The sequence below is a fragment of the Nematolebias whitei genome, chromosome 22 (genome assembly GCF_014905685.2).
Source record: "Nematolebias whitei isolate Nwh7 chromosome 22, NemWhi1, whole genome shotgun sequence".
NCBI classification, from domain to species: Eukaryota; Metazoa; Chordata; class Actinopteri; order Cyprinodontiformes; family Rivulidae; genus Nematolebias; species Nematolebias whitei.
The window spans coordinates 23,431,901-23,437,421 of record NC_056519.1 but is presented as its reverse complement, the minus strand read 5'-3'; positions in this window follow the sequence as shown (position 1 = coordinate 23,437,421).

Here is a 5,521-nt window from a genome sequence, read left to right as displayed (position 1 = left end):
CCTCAACAATTATAACTCCGTCACTTTTTGTGTTGTCCACTAGGGGTGCTATAACTTCCTGTGGCGTTCGGTTGACATCCTGTTGTTAGCCGCTTAGCTTGAAGTTAGCTTCGGCTAAACTCGGTCAAAATCAACATTTCTGAACGGATTTTTTACACAAACGTGGCAAAAGTTTTTGCAATCAGACTTTATAGCTTGAACATGAGTGTTTTGGGACAATATTTCAGGTTCCTTTAGTGATTTTAGGCATAGTTTTAAGCTCCGGTCGTTAGCTTGTTAGCTTAAAATTAGCATCGCTAGCTTTGTTTAAAAACATCGTTTTTTGGCGAATTTTAAACTCTAACGTAGCAAAATTTCAGCAAGCAGGCTTCGAAGCACTTGACCAGCGTGTCAAAACCACATTAAAGTTACTTTTCAGCTTTAAAAAGCAGATTTTATTTCCCTATGAAAATGAATTTCATATCCGGGTCACGTGACTGAAATCACCAATGGCAGCAGCGTAGGGTGAGAGGAAGTGACGTAGCCACGTCAGTCAAACCTTCAACCAATGAAAGCGCTCCACAACAGCGAATTCAACCAATCAGGAAGCGTGTTCTCCAACTAGCAAGTTAGATTAGCGTAAAATAGTTCGTCACTTTTTCGTCTTTTAAACCATCAAAATGCACTTTTTCTGCTAAAAATTGTAACGAAACAACTTCTAACTGTGTTCTGAGATGGCACTCAGCTTTTAAAACGTTTATCCATCTGTTCAAAATACTCGTTCAAACTGAACAGAACCGAACTGGTCACAGCCGGGTCTTAAAGCAGAACCTCGTACTTTTTAGACAGAATAACGTCTTCCACAGCTCATTAGCTCTTAGTTACACATAACAGACGTACCATTTCAGCTTACCCAAGACTTATGACACAATTTCAGCTTTTAAAACATTGCCAGCCCAACGCTTAAACATGCAGCGTTTAGTTGCAGAGTGCAGCTCCAAGCGCGCAGCTCAGCCGCTGCGTAACATTCACAGCTCATCAGCTGTTACTCTTTCACCATGCCAACACGTAAAATCAATTTACACACGGATTTAACAGTCATTCATGAAATTCGTACGAGGCCACCAGTTGTAGTGAGTCACGTGAGGTACGTGTCACTTGTTGTATGACAAATATATGGATATATATTTATGCATACTTTTCACGAGTTCTTCATTTTTCTGACTGTAAATGCCGTGCATTGAATTTAACACAAAATGTAACGAGAGACGTTATTTATCTTTGACCCATCAAATGAATGGAATCATTTATTTTCAGAATCAAAGTTTAACATCAAACATTTACATTAATTTGGCAAAATATGAAAATAATAACAGACAGTTTCACAGAAAATGAACTTCAAATCACTCGGCGGTGATTTGAGGACTTTGCTTAAGATATTTCTAAAATATCTGTACTGATTTATGAGAGAGAGGTGGGTTTTAGAGTGAAAGGAGATTATCTTACAGAGAACTGTGTGAGGGAAGTTTAATCTGTTTAACCAGAAATTGCACGCTTCGTCAGATCCTCAGCCCGTCCACGGTACACTTGAGTCGAAGAGGAAATCTTTACCTGGTTTGACGATAGATCAGCTCAGTAAGAGTCCTTCAGACTGTTTCAGCGCCTCCGTTCAGAACAGCTAGAAATCCTCGGAGAGTCGTGCGTGGTTAGTTCAAACAGAAGTATAATCCCAAACGTCCCTGGTTCTTCATAACTCCAAACTCTTCATAACCGGCTGCACTCTCAATCTGCTCATTCTGTTGGACTATCGGACCTGTTGTCAGCTCTCATTCCAACATCTCTCAGAACTCTCATTCTCTTGGAATTCATAATTCTCTAATCTCTATTCTCTATGAACTGAGAAGTTGCCACATTTTATTTGGGTCGACTTCCTGTTCAATTTAGAGCTTTCTGATTCGTGGAAGGACCAGACAGAGGAGTGGATTTGTGACGTAAGATGTTATCATAAGTCAAGGATTGTTTACAACATACAGAAAAGATTATTGCAGCAACAGCAGACTTCGTGGAGTCTCACACTTTGTAATCTTCTCAAATAGTAAAACATGACATTTTTCTCGGTAAACATTTTAGTTGACCGAAAACCAACCTTTAACGTACTTACGACAGCTTGCTCATTTCAGACAGAAAATCAAGAAAGTCATATTCAGGTGATTTCTTCTCTGAATGAGGACCAAAAATCATTACTTACTGTTTATGTAAAATAAAAATTAGTAGTTATTTTCAACCTGTAAAGCATTGAGTGAACTAACACAATTTGATTATCAAAACATTTGTAAGACAGTAATGATTATAAAGAATTGTCTTTTCTGCTTGATTAATTCAAGAAAGAAAGTTCATCAGATGGTTCAGACTTATTCAGATCAATGAAAATAACAGTCTCTGTCCATCTGGTAGATTTGAGGTCATCTGGTTCACTACACAGACGTGAAACGTTCGTCCGTTCGTTTGCAGACGTGAAACGTTCGTCCGTTCGTTTACAGACGTGAAACGTTCAACCGTTCGTTTACAGACGTGAAACGTTCGGCCGTTCGTTTGCAGACGTGAAACGTTCGGCCGTTCGTTTGCAGACGTGAAACGTTCGGCCGTTCGTTTACAGACGTGAAACGTTCGGCCGTTCGTTTACAGACGTGAAACGTTCGGCCGTTCGTTTACAGACGTGAAACGTTCGGCCGTTCGTTTACAGACAACAGCCTCGGTCTCTGACACTGAAAGTTTCTGAATTCGCCATTTTCAGTGTGTAGGAGCAAAACTAATAAAATCCAGACTCCAAAGAGACGTTGGTGTGTTCACCAGTTTGACGTAACTGTCATGCAGACGCTGCATGTATGATAAGTGTTGCCAGATAAATTTAAAATGTCTTATTTACCCCCTCCTTTTCTGTGCACATGTTCAACAAACACAACACACACCTCATCTTAGAATATCTTTACTCAGCACATATGACACTTTAGATCAAAATACTATCATTTTAAAACCACAGTACTATAGTTCATAATTTCTTATCTGGCAACCCGACTGACATGGCAACTACAGCGTTTTCATGCAAACCTATTCATTTTTTGTTTATTACCCTCAATAAATATTGAAAAAACACTAAAGTTTCCAGAGGTTGTTCTCGTGTAAACGGGGTCTTATAGCACGTTGACTTGTTTTTTTAAAAGGAGCTCCATGATGAAAAGGTCTGAGCACCCCTGACCTAAAAGTCTGGAGTCTGCTTTCACCCGGTGTGGTCTGCTGCTGTAGTCCAGCTGCTTCAAGACGACGTGCGTTTCTGCAGACCTCAGTTTGACACGAGTGCTGGTGTCTCACACCTGTCTGCCCATTCTCCTCCTACATCACAAAGACAAAGTCCATGCTCAATAATCCAGGTATACAATCCAACAGTTTTCAGTCAGGTCAGGATTATTGAGCATGGACTTTGTTGGTGTTGAACCAGTTTGACATGACTGTCGATGAGGAAGAGGGCCAGCACCGGAGGAGGGGGCGTGCCAAAGACGCCATCTTAGCACCAACATAACTGGTTTGCTCCACTTTGGAGTAAGCTGTTTGGGGGAAGAATCAGTTTTGTGTTGTGTGTTTCCTTGACTGATGAAGCCTTCTGGATGGAAGGTGAAACGTTTCAGCACGAACAAAAGAAACTGTCCAGATGACCTGACTGAAAAATGTTGGATCACAAAGACATTTTTTGTCCACACAAATGTCGCCCAGTGGATACGTTTTCTATTTTTGGACCGTTCTCTTTAAACTCTGAACATGTTTTATGTGTTAAAGTCCCAACAGTTCAGCAGTTTGTCAGCACCAGCAACGCCACATTCAGAGTCACTTAAACCCCTTTCCTTCCCCATGTTGAACTACAAGTGTCTCTGCATGCATCGTGTTGCTGCCATGTTTATTAGTTGATTAGCTAGCTGCAGGATGCTGTTGCTAACACCCCCTGTAAAATGACGTGACAGTTCTCCGTGTCCCTTCAGGTCATGACGCTGCAGTCAACAGATAAGACGATGGCGGTGTTCACCTCCATCCCCGGTCAGGGTGTCGTCTACTCAGTCGTCGTCAGGGACCCCGTGTTGAACACCTCTGCCTCCTACGTTCCCAGCCACACCTACGCCTGCAGCTTCACCTCCACGCTGGACAGCTGCCAGACACTCGGTAAACCCACTTTGGGAATGCATTAAGAAAAAACAGTAATAATTTACACACTTTCTGTTAACTGCAGTTATTAATGCATTTCAGGAAAGATCTCAACCAAGATCTTCTTCACCATCACCGGCTTGGCGGGCTTGTTTGTCTGCTTCTTTGGACATCGGTTCTTCAAATGTGGTGAGTAGTTCCCCCACTTTAAAAGTGACAGGCAACCCTCGAAACATCTGGATTTATCTACGTGTTGTCTGTCCCCTCTGAACAATAACATCGTTGTTCAGAGAAAAAGGAAAAGTGTCTATTTGCCTGTTGTGGAGTCTCAGCAGATACAGTGGATAGAAAGGTTCACACAAGCTTGTTTAAATGCCAGCTGTTTGTGATGTTAAAACAAAATGAGACCATGGACGGTTCAAATACCCCATCCAACTCAAATGGAAAACAGATCCGTTGTGGGAAAAATACAAAAAATGTAAAGTTTTAAGAACTCTATCCCTTTGATATCCCGAGTACCGGACATCCTCCAAAACTGCTTTTCTCTGGATGGAAAATTTTAGTGAAGGTAGATGAAATGAACACCTCCAGATACTTTTTATTTTAGCCTAAAGGTTTCAGGTGCCCCAAGCGTATGTCCAAATCAACGAGAGAATGGCTTCAGCAAAATATCCTGATGCGTGCTCAATAATCCAGGTAGACAAAGGGCTTCAACAAAAGTTTTTTTCACTGGTTTAGCTCTGTGGTCAGTTTTGTGGTACCGTAATTCCTGAGACTGCAGGTCTGGTCACGGGTCGCATCAGGAAGGGCATCCTGCGTAAGACGATTGCCAAATCATTTGTGCAAGTTTGCTCGCTTAAAGAAGGGAGCAGCCAAAAGGAAACCAGCAACAACCACCACCTGACATTTTAACAAAGTAAATCTCTTACATATATGATAGAACCATCTGCATACATTTGGCATTAAATATTTTTACAACTTTCAGGTAAACTCTTAATATTCAAGCAAAAAAGCAGTGTTACTAAAGTAGAACCTTGTGGAATGCCCATTTCTTGATTTCATGGTATTAACTTTGACCCACTGTTTAGTCTCAATCAAAAGGCTCTTACAGTTTACTGTGTTTAAGATCTTTTTAACGGAGTGTGTACACTTGGATTGTAAATAAAGCAGTGGTCGGTGGGCTCCTTCAGCAGCCTGCCTTTCAGAAGTCGTTTTATACGAGGGGATCTGCCCCAGTCGTCGGCCTCCAGCAGCTGAAGTTTCAAAAACAGATTTATTCAGAGCTTCTCTCCTTCCAGAACTGTTCTGCATGGGGTTCAGCTTTGTGTCGTTTTTCTTCTTCGTCCTCATC